The sequence below is a fragment of the Oncorhynchus mykiss genome, chromosome 19 (genome assembly GCF_013265735.2).
Source record: "Oncorhynchus mykiss isolate Arlee chromosome 19, USDA_OmykA_1.1, whole genome shotgun sequence".
NCBI classification, from domain to species: domain Eukaryota; kingdom Metazoa; phylum Chordata; class Actinopteri; order Salmoniformes; family Salmonidae; genus Oncorhynchus; species Oncorhynchus mykiss.
In genome coordinates, this window is record NC_048583.1 from 33,607,917 (window position 1) to 33,625,229 (window position 17,313).

Here is a 17,313-nt window from a genome sequence, read left to right on the forward strand (position 1 = left end):
TCGGAAAGTATTCAGACCCCTTCCCTTTTTTTCACATTTTGTTACGTTACAGCCTTATTCGAAAATTATTTAATTATTTTTGTTCTCATCAATCTACACACAACACCCCATAATGACAAAACAGGTTTTCAATATTTTAGCAAATACATAAAATAAAAAAACCGACACCTTATTTGCATAAGTAATCAAATCCTTTTGCTACGAGACTTCAAATTGAGCTCCAGTGCATCCTATTTCCGTTGATCATCCTTGAGATGATTCTACAACTTGATTGGAGTCTACCTGTGGTAAATTCAATTGATTGGACCTGATTTGGAAAGGCACACACCTGTCTATCTAAGGTCCCACAGTTGACAGTGCATGTCAGAGCAAAAAACCAAGCCATGAGGTTGAAGGAATTGTCCGTAGAGCTCCAAGACCGGATTCTGTCGAGGCACGGATCTGGGGAAGGGTACCAAAACACTTCTGCAGCAATGAAGGTCCCCAAGAACACAGTGGCCTCCATCATTCTTAAATGGAAGAAGTTTGGAACCACCAAGACTCTTCCTAGAGCTGACCGCCTGGCCAAACTGAGCAATCCGTGGAGAAGGACCTTGATCAGGGAGGTGACCAAGAACCCAATGGTCACTCTGACAGAGCTCCAGAGTTCCTCTGTTGAGATGGGAGAACCTTCCAGAAGGACAACCATCTCTGCAGCACTCCACCAATCAGGCCTTTATGGTAGAGTGGCCAGACGGAAGCCACTCCTCAGTAAAAGGCACATGACAGCCTGTTTGGAGTTTGCCAAAAGGAAACTAAAGACTCTCAGACCATGAGAAACAAGATTCTCTGCTCTGATAAAACCAAGATTGAACTCTTTGGCCTGAACGCCAAGCATCACGCCTAGAGGAAACATGGCACCATCCCTACGGTGAAGCATAGTGGTGGCAGCATCTTGCTGTGGGAATGTTTTTCAGCGGCAGGGACTGGGAGACTAGTCAGGATCAAGGCAAAGATGAACGGAGCTAAGTACAGAGAGTCCTTGATGAAAACCTGCTCCAGAACGCTCAGGACCTCAGACTGGGGTGAAGGTTTACCTTCCAACAGGACAACGACCCTAAGCACACACCCAAGACAACGCAGGAGTGGCTTCAGGACAAGTCTCTGAATGTCCTTGAGTGGCCCAGCCAGAGCCCAGATTTGAACCCCGAACGAACATCTCTGGAGAGACCTTAAAGTAGCTGTGCAGTGGCGCTCCCCATCCGACCTGACAGAGCTTGAGACTCCCCAAATACAGGTGTGACAAGCTTGCAGAGTCATACCCAAGAAGACTCGAATCTGTAATCACTGCCAAAGGGGATTCAACAAAGTACTGAGTAAAAGGTCTGAATATTTATATAAATTTGATATTTCAAAAATGTCTAAAATCCTGTTTTAGCTTTGTCATTATGGGGTATTGTGTGTATACTGATGGTAACATTTTTTCTTTAGAAAAGGCTGTAACGTAACAAATGGGGGTCTGAATACTTTTCGAATGCACTGATTCCACAATCTATTAGTCTGTTCCGAGTTAGCATGGACACAGGGCTCCACTCATATACACATACTGTAGTCTAAAGGCATAGCTCACTGAGACGCACTTTTTATGAGCCTAGTGGGAGGGCATACACAGGAGACCTCAAACCCATCATTAAATTCTACCACGTTTGATGAGTTAGAGGACAAGACAGTCATATGACCACCAACCTTAACCCCGAATCCAACTCGCTCTCTCGTCTAAAATAAAGAGAGAAGTATTCAGACGTGATTATCAGGCTATGTCAGAGCTGTGAACTCAACCAGCCCCTGAAATTGAAAGCTGAGACTGAGGGGACAGTCCTTCCCTTTTGTAAGGAGTCAAATTAAATGATTCGGTCCCTAGTTAGTTGGTGCTTTCAATATTCGGATTGCTGTGGGGAATATAAGATTGACTTTGACCCCACTCGCATGGCTTCCCGGTGCACATTTGTAACAGCTTGTGATATCTCATCTCATGTGGCTTGAGGAAATTGCTGTCTACACAAGCCAAATAATTCTGTCTCTTTGACCCCGAGTCTAATTATCAGCTTCAGCTCTCGGCTCACTAGGGTCCCCATGTCATCTCTCCAGCCCTGCCTGCCTCCACACCCCCTCCCTCTCCCCTCAACGAAAATTGAGTTGTCTACAGAGTGATAAAATGTGACTGCTAATCAGAAATGTGAAAAGGCTCTGAGCCCTGAGACAGAGGCAGTCAAATAAGCCAGGTTGTTTGGCACAGGCACTCTCTCGCTCTCTTTATTTCCACTGAATAAATCTAAATCACACTAGGCTAAAGGCAGTCACACTGTTTGACTCTCCTTTCAAAACTCGACTCTTATTACAACCTGTCTATGGTTTCTGTCATGTAGGCATATCTGTGCATATACCTTTGGTTAATCACAAGACAATACGGTAGCATTGTTTAAATAACAGTAACTAGTTTTGATAATTGTTCCAGAAACATCTACTGTACCACTTTATGAGATATACATGTATTTTCCCTTAGCAAAATCCTCTCCACAGATATTCAATCACCCAGGGTCACACAGATACTGTGAATGATAAAGTTCTTATTTATTTAAGTAAAGGTTATACCACACTCTGAAGTCGGGGTGAAAGCTCATGCCAGACCTCCATATATGTAGCCTAATAAACAAGTAATTAGACACACATTAGTATTAGGTAGATGACTGTCTTATGATTGGAAGTGAAGGACTGTACTACACGCATCCAGGGTTCTATAGATCACTGTGATGTTATGATTGATTGTGAGGGTTGGGTGACAGGCAGGGTTGGTACTGGGATGGCCCGGATGGGCTCTCCCTTAGCCCTAACCCTGCATGTCATCCTCAGGGCACTGAGTTCCAAGGAGGGCGGAGCCTATGTTTGGGCTCTCCAGTGTCTCTCCACATGGCAGGGGTATCACTGACCACTGTTTCCCCACAAAGGAGAAACACCCTCTTTTTTTTAAACTGCCATATGAAAACAAACAGAGCGAGGGAGAGGAGCTGCACAGGCTGCTGAGAGCCCAGGATACTGCAGAGAGGTACTACCTTCACCTGTGCTTTACACTATCACTCACTACTTACTCAGTTGTGAAGCAAAAAAAATCTAAATGTCCTCTGTTTAGGTATTTTTGTATGGTTTGAGATAGTGTGAGGGGATGTATTCAAGTATGTCATCTCAATGGAGAAGACTGGAGAAACACTTGATTAGTTAATGGTTTGGCAGTTAATCAGTTTATGGTGTTTGTTCCTCACATTGAAGAATAGCAATTGAATATGTTAGCAGTAGGTTTTACATTTGTCGTTCATGGTTATTTTTTAAATAATTTACCTAGCTATGTACTAGTTCACTTCAAACTAATATCGTTTTCAGTTCAGGTCCAAATCGCGAGAGTCATACCAGCTGCTTTGTGTATGACGGGAAACTTATAGAAGCCACCATTTACCTTTTCAACCTTTCAACTTTATTATAAAGAGGATATAGCTTCTCCCTCTTTTTGCCAATTTGAATCGCTCGAGATTGACTTGTCACTCTGCCCTCATGACTCTTCTTTGAATTAAATTAAGGGAACATTTCTGTAATGCGCCTTTGAATTTAACAGCACAGTGCTTCAGTGGAAATCTAATTTGAGAGAAAATGGCAACCCAGCTGTTCTTTTGACAGAGCAAAACCAAAACATGGGTTCTTTCAGCGCAACACACATAGTCCATCTTCATCTGCACATCAATGGGCCTCTTGGTGCATCACGCAGGGTTGTAATTACAGTAGTGTGGCAGTGCTAGGGGTAATTTACAGTCTCTATCTGGCGCGTCTCTCAGGTATTGGGGGGGAATGATTGCAGAGAGAGAGGATGGGGAAGGGGTGTGTGTTCCGCCTCTCTTACACAATGCCGCTGCTTTGTGTTGTTCCTGCCAGCAGCGTGCGTGCAGATGAGCTCCCATTAAATATCCAAATTTATTATGCAAACAAAAGGGGTTAATTGTCCACATATTTGCATGCAGTTGGGTAAATTAATTATGCAAGATTGTTTCATAGCAACCGCTCCGAGCCAGGCCGAGGGAGGAGCTGGGCTGGGATTGGTGGGTTTGGGGGCAAACAGGGTCAGGCTTGGATACAGACAGGACTGTAATGTCCTTTTCACATTACTTAGCCAAGCTGAGGCAGGCCAAGCGGAGCTGTATTGAGCTGGCCTAGTTACTCATCCAGCATAGTTGCTGGAGCCAGCACAGTACTGTCCTGGTTGGCTCCATAGTGTGAAAAGGGAATAAGACAAAGATGTCAAAAAGAGAGCAGTTAAAAACAATAGGCAAACCTTGCATATTGAAAAATATTTATTGAAGCTTTAACACTCACTAAGACCAGGTCCTCTTGGCAGTAAGGAATTATGATAACAGTTCCCTTAATGATAGCAGCTAGAACTTTTAAGTTAGTAAAGGTACATAACGTCTTTAGACTGTGAGTAGGTAAAGAAAAAAGTATTTCAATGCAGATAATTGGTGTGCCTCTCTGCACACTTAAACATCACATATGCAGCGCTGCAGGTATAGCAGTCATTTGAATAATGTATTAGGCTACTATTCATTTCTGCCGAGTCTTAATTGGTTCAGCTTGTCAATTAGCCATATATGTTAGCACCTATGCAATCCCAAAAGACAAAGGAGTGAAACACTTTCTAAGGACCCCAAATTAATATTCAAAGCTGTAATATACCATTGTCAACGTCTTTAAAGTGTCAAATGGTTAACATATTATTAATTTAACAGCATGAATCGTGAAACAAATCAGCTCTCAAAAGTTAGACTGAACTGCAGTGGCTCAAAATACATAATATGCCCAGTGCTATCATTCTGGATAGACAGCAGCTGTGGGGCCGTCTGTAGTCTATCCATCCGTGTTGTTGTGCTAGCTGAACCTGCTGTCTGGCGACAAGAGGAGAGTGCAGAGCACGGCCGTGCGCACTACACATGCACCATAAGACATTGTTAGTAAATCGTTTGCCCACATTTTAGATATCCAGGGGATTAGTCGTGGGATTGCTGTGTAACACACTTGCCCTGCATCGGGGAGCTGGGTCTGGATTGGCCAATGGGGAAGGCATTTGGAATAGCAGTTTAGTCTGAGTCAAAGGGGTCTTGAACTTCACTACGGTTTACATCTTCCCCCTGGGGGGGTTGGTTGGCGTGACAACTCCAGACTCCTCATCCAACCGTAGGATGGGTCATCTTCACGGGTTGGTGACCCTGTTTTATAGATGTATTTTCATTTAAGGTTTGCAGACGGTCTTTCGCAATACAGTAGACCTGGAAATCAGGACACGCATATCTCCAGACTATGTGCAGTGTCAGTGATGTAATGGTGTTAAAATAGTTGGGTGATCGCTGTTCGCAATGAATAAAGTAACGCTCCCTATAGTTTCAATATATTTTCAGTGTGTCTGCCCTCCTCTACACCACTGACTGTAATCTACTATCCCCATGCATGAGTGTTTATCATTCATTCATAACTGCCAATCATCCACAGACGGACTACAACCGTCCAGACCTTGTGATCCTATGGTACTGCACGCCACCTGCTTAACCCAGGTGGCGTTAACTCCGGCTACCATGTGCTACTAGTTAAGCCCCCTTTGGATCAGGGTAATGACTCCTTGAGCATTTGGCCCCATATTTGACATCCACAAGGAGATCAGCACATGGCCTGCACTTGAACCAGCAGGACAATCCTTATCCCTATTGATAAAGCTTCACCTGGTTAATGTGATTACAATCCTGCCTGCCTGTCTGCCCCACAGCAAATCATGAAGTTGGACAGGACAATCTGGCAGTACAAATATTTTGCTCATTATAATATCAGAAACAATGTTGATTTTCTGTTTTGAGGTCAATATTTGTATGTTTATTTAACAAGCAACAAGAATGCTGTAGCTGAGACATACAATATAGTTAGACATCAATGTTTGATGGAGCCATGGCACAGCCTTTGTTTCAGAAGTCCTCCCTTTGTGTTTATCTTGGAGCACAGTGGACTTTTTCTACAAGAACTTAGTTTCTTAAGAACATAGTTTCATATCCAACTGTGGGGAAAAACAAGGAATTGTCTGCCATAAATAAAGCTGATTTTCAACCACCCATTGTAATTGTTAGGCTTATGTTATGTCATAATGACATGACTGTTATAAAGGTTGCTTTCACTGCAGTGCCTTTTGTGGGGAGATTTTCTGCGTTGCAGATGTTTTCCTTTACCCACAGATGTACAGTAAAATCCTGTAATTTTAGCAGACTTTGTTTTAGCTGTTTGAACAATGACATACGGTATTGATAAGTAATGTCTTGATATGGTCATTTCAACGACATTGACAAATGGAGCTGTTACACTAATACATTTAGAACAGCTACATGTAGCGTTGTTGTCAGTGTGACCATATTTAAGTCAAGACAATACTTACTAATATTTACTGAATTGTATGCAATACTGTATAATCAATCCAAGGATGTCAGGCATATAGTAACTATTGTAATAATATACTAAACAAAAATATGAACAGCCTCATGCAACAATTTCAACGATTTTACTGAGTTACAGTTCCTTTAAGGAAATCAGTCAATTGAAATAAATTCATTAGGCCCTAATCTATGGATTTCAAATGACTGGGCATGGACGCAGCAATGGGTGGGCCTGGGAGGGCATAGGCCCCACCCAATCAGAATGAGTTTTTCCCCACAAAAGGCTTTATTACACACCGAAATACTCATCAGCTGGTCAGACCATCCAGCAGGTGAAGAAGCCGGATGTGGAGGTCATGGGCTGGTGTGGATACACGTGGTCTGCAGTAGAGATGCCGGCCGGATGTACTGCCAAATTCTCTAAAATTACGTTGAGACGGCTTATGGTAGAGAAATTAACATTCAATTCTCTGGCAACTGCTCTGGTGGACATTCCTGCAGTCAGCATGCAAATTGCACGCTACCTCAACTTGAGACATCTGTGGCATTGAGTTGTGTGAGAACTGCACATTTTTGTGACCTTTTATTGTCCCAAGTACAAGGTGCACCTGTGTGATGATCATCCTGTTTTATCAGCTTCTTGATATGTCACACCTGTCAGGTGGATTGATTATCTTGGCAAAGGAGAAATTCTCACTAAATGCTCACTAAACAAATGTGTGCACAATTTGACAGAAATAAGCTTTTTGTGTGTATGGAAAACTGCTGGGATCTTTTATTTCAGCATGGGACCAACACTACATGTTGCATTTATATTTTTGTTCAGTAGTCTCTTTGAGAAACAGGATGTTTATTTGTGTTGCCTTACTAGAGTGTCAGTGTGACCGTATGAAAGAGGAAGTGAAGCAATATGTTGCCTAGAAACTAATGGAGGAATGAGAAACCCGATGTGCCCCTGTTTGAACTGTTGAAGGTAACCATTGGCAACAGCAAAATATTTCCCAGCTATTGTGTATTATTTTACAGATGAGGGGCGCTCTTTTGACAATATCTTACTTTTGTGAGGCACAGCATTGTGTAAGTCCCAACAAAAGCAATATTGTATACTTTATGTACATTTTTATTGAATGGATTGTTCTTGCCACATAGCTATTATGCTCAATCCTACTAGTACAGAATGCATAGTCATATTGTTGTGAGAGGGAGGGAGAGACAAAATGAATAAAGGAAATCAATTGGAAAGAAAAGCATGTCTTTATTCCACATTGAATGTTTGGTTAAATTATTGAAATTCAAGTTATTAACATGGGCAACATTTCTCTTTTATTTAAAGGTCATACTTTATCTATAGAATCAACAACCCAGTATCACAGATGAAATAATAATCATTTATTGGAAATTTGTGACAAGTACATGTTTGCAGTACACCATTTTCTATACAGTGAATTTCAATCACAGATAAGGACAGTAGTTGGTCGGGGAGGATGGGTGGGCGTATAATGCGAACATCAAGCAACACAAAAGTCATGGGTTCGAATCTCATCATGAATAGCATTTTCGCTACTTTGTAACTACTTAGCATATTAGCTAACCCTTTAACTACTTATCTAGCATGTTAAGCCAGCTAGCCCAGCTAACATTAGCCACCTAGCTAGTCTAGCTATTTTATTTAACTGGGTAAGTCAGTTAAGAAGAAATTCTTATTTTCAATGACGGCCAAGGAACAGTGGGTTAACTGCCTGTTCAGGAGCAGAACGACAGGTCAGCTCAGGGATTTGAACTTGCAACCTTTCAGTTACTAGTCCAACACTCTAACCACTAGGCTACCGTGCCGCCCCAGCTAATGTTAGCCACATATTTGTGAATTTGTGCAATGTACACAAATGTGCTATGAAGAAGGAAAATCGTGTAACACACACAAAATTAACTTTTTTGTGTGTGCGCCTGTCACAAATTTCTAAAAAGTAATTTGTCTATTTCACAATAAGCTGTGATAGTGTGTTGAGCTTAATTGGTTGACTCTGGCAGTATTTTTTTTCTATCAGCTTTAATATTGTGGATAGATTGTAGCTTCCATCAATGTACTTGTCTGCATCATTTGAATCCTCTAATATATACAGTGGGGCAAAAAAGTATTTAGTCAGCCACCAATTGTGCAAGTTCTCCCACTTAAAAAGATGAGAGGCCTGTAATTTTCATCATAGGTACACTTCAACTATGACAGAAAAAATTACATTGTAGGATTTTTAATGAATTTATTTGCAAATTATGGTGGAAAATAAGTATTTGGTCACCTACAAACAAGCAAGATTTCTGGCTCTCACAGACCTGTAACTTCTTCTTTAAGAGGCTCCGCTGTCCTCCACTCGTTACCTGTATTAATGGCACCTGTTTGAACTTGTTATCAGTATAAAAGACACCTCTCCACAACCTCAAACAGCCACACTCCAAATTCCACTATGGCCAAGACCAAAGAGCTGTCAAAGGACACCAGAAAAAAAATTGTAGACCTGCACCAGGCTGGGAAGACTGAATCTGAAATAGGTACGCAGCTTGGTTTGAAGAAATCAACTGTGGGAGCAATTATTAGTAAATGGAAGACATACAAGACCATTGATAATCTCCCTCGATCTGGGGCTCCATGCAAGATCTCACCCCGTGGGGTCAAAATGATCACAAGAACGGTGAGCAAAAATCCCAGAACCACACGGGGGGACCTAGTGAATGACCTGCAGAGAGCTGGGACCAAAGTAACAAAGCCTACCATCAGTAACACACTACGCCGCCAGGGACTCAAATCCTGCAGTGCCAGACGTGTCCCCCTGCTTAAGACAGTACATGTCTAGGCCTGTCTGAAGTTTGCTAGAGAGCATTTGGATGATCCAGAAGAAGATTGGGAGAATGTCATATGGTCAGATGAAACCAAAATATAACTTTTTGGTAAAAACTCAACTTGTCGTGTTTGGAGGACAAAGAATGCTGAGTTGCATCCAAAGAACACCATACCTACTGTGAAGCATGGGGGTGGAAACATCATGCTTTGGGGCTGTTTTTCTGCAAAGGGACCAGGACTACTGATCCGTGTAAAGGAAAGAATGAATGGGGCCATGTATCGTGAGATTTTGAGTGAAAACCTCCTTCCATCAGCAAGGGCTCTGAAGATGAAACGTGGCTGGGTCTTTCAGCATGACAATGATCCCAAACACACCGCCCGGGCAACGAAGGAGTGGCTTCGTAAGAAGCATTTCAAGGTCCTGGAGTGGGCTAGCCAGTCTCCAGATCTCAACCCCATAGACAATCTTTGGAGGGAGTTGAAAGTCCGTGTTGCCCAGCAACAGCCCCAAAACATCACTGCTCTAGAGGAGATCTGCATGGAGGAATGGGCCAAAATACCAGCAACAGTGTGTGAAAACCTTGTGAAGACTTAGAGAAAACGTTTGATCTCTGTCATTGCCAACAAAGGGTATATAATAAAGTATTGAGATAAACATTTGTTATTGACCAAATACTTATTTTCCACCATTTTTTTCCCTCATTTTGTCTGTCATAGTTGAAGTGTACCTATGATGAAAATTACAGGCCTCTCTCATCTTTTTAAGTGGGAGAACTTGCACAATTGGTGGCTGATTAAATACTTTTTTGCCCCACTGTGTATATATATATATATATATATATATATATATATATATATATATACAGTGCCTTGCGAAAGTATTCGGCCCCCTTGAACTTTGCGACCTTTTGCCACATTTCAGGCTTCAAACATAAAGATATAAAACTGTATTTTTTTGTGAAGAATCAACAACAAGTGGGACACAATCATGAAGTGGAATGACATTTATTGGATATTTCAAACTTTTTTAAAAAATCAAAAACTGAAAAATTGGGCGTGCAAAATTATTCAGCCCCCTTAAGTTAATACTTTGTAGCGCCACCTTTTGCTGCGATTACAGCTGTAAGTCGCTTGGGGTATGTCTCTATCAGTTTTGCACATCGAGAGACTGAAATTTTTTCCCATTCCTCCTTGCAAAACAAGGAGAGCATTTGTGAACAGCAGTTTTCAGTTCTTTCCACAGATTATCGATTGGATTCAGGTCTGGACTTTGACTTGGCCATTCTAACACCTGGATATGTTTATTTTTGAACCATTCCATTGTAGATTTTGCTTTATGTTTTGGATCATTGTCTTGTTGGAAGACAAATCTCCTTCCCAGTCTCAGGTCTTTTGCAGACTCCATCAGGTTTTCTTCCAGAATGGTCCTGTATTTGGCTCCATCCATCTTCCCATCAATTTTAACCATCTTCCCTGTCCCTGCTGAAGAAAAGCAGGCCCAAACCATGATGCTGCCACCACCATGTTTGACAGTGGGGATGGTGTGTTCAGCTGTGTTGCTTTTACGCCAAACATAACGTTTTGCATTGTTGCCAAAAAGTTCAATTTTGGTTTCATCTGACCAGAGCACCTTCTTCCACATGTTTGGTGTGTCTCCCAGGTGGCTTGTGGCAAACTTTAAACAACACTTTTTATGGATATCTTTAAGAAATGGCTTTCTTCTTGCCACTCTTCCATAAAGGCCAAATTTGTGCAATATACGACTGATTGTTGTCCTATGGACAGAGTCTCCCACCTCAGCTGTAGATCTCTGCAGTTCATCCAGAGTGATCATGGGCCTCTTGGCTGCATCTCTGATCAGTCTTCTCCTTGTATGAGCTGAAAGTTTAGATGGACGGCCAGGTCTTGGTAGATTTGCAGTGGTCTGATACTCCTTCCATTTCAATATTATCACTTGCACAGTGCTCCTTGGGATGTTTAAAGCTTGGGAAATATTTTTGTATAAACTTCTTCACAACAGTATCTCGGACCTGCCTGGTGTGTTCCTTGTTCTTCATGATGCTCTCTGCGCTTTTAACGGACCTCTGAGACTATCACAGTGCAGGTGCATTTATACGGAGACTTGATTACACACAGGTGGATTGTATTTATCATCATTAGTCATTTAGGTCAACATTGGATCATTCAGAGATCCTCACTGAACTTCTGGAGAGAGTTTGCTGCACTGAAAGTAAAGGGGCTGAATAATTTTGCACGCCCAATTTTTCAGTTTTTGATTTGTTAAAAAAGTTTGAAATATCCAATAAATGTCGTTCCACTTCATGATTGTGTCCCACTTGTTGTTGATTCTTCACAAAAAAAATCAGTTTTATATCTTTATGTTTGAAGCCTGAAATGTGGCAAAAGGTCGCAAAGTTCAAGGGGGCCGAATACTTTCGCAAGGCACTGTATATATATATATATATACTACCGTTCAAAAGTTTGGGGTCACTTAGATGTCCTTGTTTTGTCAAAAGCATTTTTTTTTGTCCATTTAAAATAACATAAAATTGATTAGAAATACAGTGTAGACATGGCTCATGTTGTGACCATTGTAGCTGAAAATGTAAATGACCATTGTAGCTGGAAACGGCTGATTTTTAATGGAATATCTACAGTACATAGGCGTGTGTTCCAATGGCACGTTGTGTTAGCTAATCCAAGTTGATAATTTTAAAAGTCTAATTGATCGTTAGAAAACCATTTTGCAGTTATGTTAGCACAGCTGAATACTGTTATGCTGATTAAAGAAGCAATAAAACGGGCATTCTTTAGACCAGTTGAGTATCTGGAGTATCAGCATTTGTGTGTTCGATTACAGGCTCAAAATGGCCAGAAACAAATAACTTTCTTCAGAAACTTGTGTCTATTCCTGTTCTGAGAAATGAAGGCTATTCCATGCAAGAAATTGCAAACTGGCTCTAACCAGAATAGAAAGAGGAGTGGGAGGCCCCGGTGCACAACTGAGCAAGAGGACAAGTACATTAGAGTGTCTAGTTTGAGGAACAGATGCCTCACATGTCCTCAACTGGCAGATTCATTAAATAGTACCCACAAAACACCAGTCTCAACGTCGACAGTGTAGAGGTGACTCCGGGATGCTGGCCTCCCAGGCAGAGTTTCAAAGAAAAAGCCATATCTCAGACTGGCCAATAAAAATAAAAGATTAAGACGGCAAAAGAACACAGACATTGGACAAAGGAACTCTGCCTAGAAGGACAGCATCCCGGAGTCGCCTCTTCACCGTTGACATTGAGACGGGTGTTTTGTGGGTACTATTTAATGAAGCTGCCAGTTGAGCACTTGTGAGGCGTCAGTTTCTATAACTAGACACTCTAATGTGCTTACCTCTTGCTCAGTTGTGCACCGGGCCTCCCACTCCTCTTTCTATTCTGGTTAGAGCCAGTTTGCACTCTTCTATGAAGGGACATTCAGGTTATGTCGATATAGGACTCATTTTACGGTGGATATAGATACTTTTGTACCTGTTTCCTCCAGCATCTTCACAAGGTCCTTTGCTGTTGCTTTGGGATTGATTTGCATTTTTCGCAACAAAGTACGTTCATCTCTAGGAGACAAAACGTGTCTCCTTCCTGAGCAGTATGATTGCTGCGTGGTCCCAAGGTGTTTATACTTGCGTACTATTGTTTATACAGATGAACATGGTACCTTCAGGCGTTTGGAAATTGCTCCCAAGGATGAACCAGACTTGTGGAGGTCTACAATTTTTCTTGGCTGATTTCTTTTGATTTTCCCATGATATCAAGCAAAGAGGCACTGAGTTTGAAGGTAGGCCTTGAAATACACCCACAGGTACACCTCCAATTGACTCAAATGATGTCAATTACCCGATCAGAAGCTATGCTATATTCCTAGATTGAGGTAATTCCAAGGTCATTGTTGGAGACTAGCATTTTTCGAGGAGCACCAATCAGAATGTAATTCTTTAACTACGCAGATAGCTGCACCCCTATTAGCCTAGCCCTCCATCGCTCAGCCACCTAATCAATCGGGGCGGCAGGTAGGCTAGTGGTTAGAGCATTGGACTAGTAACTGAAAGGTTGCAAGATTGAAGCCCCGAGCTGACAAGGTAAAAATCCGTCATTCTGCCCCTGAACAAGGCAGTTAACCCACCGTTCCTAGGCTATCATTGAAAATAAGAATTTGTTCGTAACTGACCTGCCGAGTTAAATAAAGGTTAAAAAATGTTTTAAATAGGGCAAAGTGGAATGTGCCCCAGCCAGGAAAATTGTCTCTCTCTCGAACCAGAGCCTGTTCATTATAAACTTAAAACACTTAGAGACAAAAGGCTCACTGCATCTCTCTCGCACTCTCTGCTTTCCATTCGCGTAAATGCTCTATAAATACAGTACCAACATAGCAATGCATAATTAACCAGGGTTCTGTCTTCCAAGCGTTCCTTCTTCCACACAGCTGGGTGAAGCAAGGGGTGCTTAGAGGGAAGTGGCGGGGTTAGGTTAAATTCACTCCACTTTGGCCTGTTAGTTGGCAAGCAATTCCCTGGATTATCTGGGCTGTCAGAATAAGGCATTATGTGTTAATTGACAACATTGGAAAACTAGCAACACCCACAGTTTAGGCTAGATGCCCACCAGTGGAAAACAATGCCACACAATTACAATTTACAGTTCTCTGGGGTCACGCTCAACAGGAAGATTATAAACTTTTACAGTGAAATGGTAAGACCTTTATTTTTATGTAATCTCATCCACTGGGATGGAATGGACTGGCATGGGAAGCACATATTTGAGATTCTGTTTCCAATACCAATATCATTCCTTTTCAAATACTGTATCTACAAAAACAATGGGTCAAATCTAGAGAATTGTGTTGGATCTATATACCATATTTCTAATTTCTTTAGAATTGTTTTGGACATCAATACCTTTTATGTAACCAGTTATGTCAAAAACTCTTCAGAGAGGAGCTAAGGAAATCACGAGCGTCATGCGTGTGAGAAATGATGGTCTGAATCACAGCTGGATCACCACTACTGTAATGGAATGAAATATTCCCCTTCCTCCTCTCAAATCAAAAAACATTTGATTTTTCATGTGCCGAACACAACAGGTAGAGCTTACAGTGAAATGCTTACAAGCCCTTAAGAACAATGTTATTTTAAGAAAATAGAGTTGAGAAAATATTTACTAAATAAACTAAAGTTTAAAAAAATGTATCACAAAATAACAATACTGAGGCTATATACAGGGGGTACCGATACTGAGTCAGTGTGTGGGGGTACAGGTTAGTTAAGGTAATATGTACATTTAGGTAGGGGTAAAGTGACAATGCATAGATAATAAACAGCGAGCAGCAGCAGTGTAAAAACATAGAGGTTTGGGGGTGCCAATGCAAATGGAAAAGGTGGTAATTTGATTAATTGTTCAGCAGTCTTATGGCTTGGGGGGAGAAGATGTTAAGGAGCCTTATGGACCTAGACCTGGCGCTCCGGTACCGCTTGACATGCGATATTAGAGAGAACAGACAATGACTTGGGTGATTGGAGTTAGACAATTTTTTGGGCCTTCCTCTGACACCACTTTGTACAGGTCCTGGATGGCAGGAAGCTTGGCCCCAATGATGTACTGGGCCGTACGCACTACCCTCTAGCGCCTTACAGTCGGATGCCGAGAAGTTGCCATACCAAGCGGTGATGCAACCAGTTAGGGTGCTCTCGATGGTGCAGCTGTAGAACTTTTTGAGGATCTGGAGACCCATGCCAAATCTTTTCAGTCTCCTGAGGGGGAAAATTTGTTGTCCTACCGATGCCCAGCCAACTGTACATTATCCGTGTCGTCGTTCAGACACGACTCGGTGAAACATAAGATATTACAGTTTTTTTTATGTCCCGTTGGAAGGATAGTCTCGAACGGAGCTCCTCCAGTTTATTCTCCAGTGATTGCACGTTGCCCAATAGCACTGAGCGGGTTACCGACTCGTCATTCATGCGAATGACGGGAATTGGGCCTTGTCTGAGAGCAACATTATATTCTTTGCTTCGGACTCATTAAAGAAAAAATCTTCGTCCAGTTCAAGGTGAGTAATCGCTGTTCTGATATCCAGAAGCTCTTTTCGATCATAAGATATGGTAGCATCAACATTATGTACAAAATAAGTAAAACAATGCGAGAAAACACACAAAATAGCACAATTGGTTAGGAGCCCGTAAAAAGGCAGCCATCCCCTCCGGCGCCATTTTAATAAATCAAAGAGAGGAAAGAGAAAATAAATATGTCCTCTTGCTCTCTCCCTCTACTGTTTGTTCTCTAAAGTGTCAATTTGTAGTGGGAGGGAGTTCAGAGTAGTTGAGTCCTGCGTCTCTGCTCATATCCATGCTTCATTAAGCTGCAGCCAAAACCGCTCTGTGGTCTGCTCAGCCATGAATGTCCCATTGCAGGCAGGGGAGATAGCAGTGATAGGGCAGGGGAGGAAATGGCAGTCAGGTGGAGGCAGGTGAGACCGGTTGAGGCAGGCAAGAGGAGAGGAGGGGAGGCAGGGAGAGGCCAGGGGGAGAGAAGGCCAGCCCAGCCTAATAAGGTCTGGAAGTCATGACGTTTTTAATCCAGAGAGGAATTCCAGCAGAGCATTAGACAGATTGGGCAGAGCGGTTGAGGTTCGTACACTTGCTGGCAGAGCTCTGATCCGTGTTCTTCCCATCATTAGCACCAATTCAGGCTTGCAGAACCTGACCTGGCAGAACAAATTAGTCCACCTGCAGGCCCCCTGCCAGGTTAAGACCTGGGCTCCATCCTGTCAGGGGCCCTCATGGTCAGTTTATTAATGAGCATGTCTTTTCATCCAGAAGAGAGAGAGAGAGATTCTCTACATATTCTCCCCCAGAGCCCTTACGGATTCCAACACTTTTCATAACAACAGTAACGGTAATGCATGTACAACAAATTGTTTAAGTGTCAAATCAGATTTGGTTATGCATCCGTATGTTTCATTTCAGTGCAGGAGGAGCAGCTGTGTATGCTGGTTGGTGCAACTGTAGTGTGATTCGGGTTAGACTTCAGAATACCTGGGTTGTATTTATTAGGCACTAAAAGGAAGAAAATGGACTGAAAACAGAGGGACTACCTGGACATGTCCAATAAGAAGCGCTTGTTTCTCTACGTTGTGCCCCAATCAATACAACCCTGCTTACCCACTATACTGGACCCCCCCCCCCCCCAGTGTTTGACGAGACCCTGAGTGCCCCGGATGCTCGATGGTCCCACCACAACCCTCTATATTTCATTAAAACAATTAAGAGGGCCGGCGCAGACGCTCCCCCGTTGACAGAATCCCTCACTGTTGAGAAACGCCTGCACTGTGATATGTTGCCTGAACCAAACCATTCAAAAAAACATCCCTGTTTGCACCAAGTCTGCTCCTCAACCACAGCTCAGAGCTATTGATGTCAAGTTATATTAAAAGCACAGTACTGCGCTCTGGGGCCCAGGGTTGGCATGTTTTTGCAGGTGAATTTACTAACATTGCACATGATAAGGCTGTGGTTCACAAATCTCCTAAAAGCTGATTAATAATACAGAGGAATTCAATTGAACGAGGCAAAGAAGACAAGTCCTATGCCGTGCGTTATAGGGAAATAATGCACGCTCTAGAATGCCCTTCAAGCCAATCACAAACAAAATGGCTTTGTAAATAAAAGTATACCAGTGACTGAGCCTACGAGTGACTAGAGGCCAGCCAACCCTGGTATATAAAGTGCAGTGGTGCGTAAGGGTTTTGCAGTTTACAATAAATCTCAATGCGCCATGGTAAAGAGTGTCAATTGATCTCAAACACTGAGCGGAAGTAAAATCCTAAATGTAGCTGATACTAGCCTCCTTCTGGCTTCAAAAGAAAAACATGCCTTAATCCTAAAATACAATCCCAACTTCAGTTTAATTTTTTTTGTAAGTTGTTGAATATGCAATTTCAATTCATATT

General features: G+C 42.2%; 1 protein-coding gene across 1 annotated transcript in view; it reads left to right on the forward strand.

The window, feature by feature from the left end:
• The first annotated feature begins 2,975 nt into the window (after window positions 1-2,975).
• The window catches only part of prkd1 (protein kinase D1), a 117,614-nt gene continuing 103,276 nt past the window's right edge, over window positions 2,976-17,313 (forward strand). The window contains exon 1 of the mRNA XM_021573992.2: window positions 2,976-3,082. The gene's annotated coding sequence lies outside the window, so the exon portion shown is untranslated. The remainder of the gene's footprint in view (window positions 3,083-17,313) is intronic.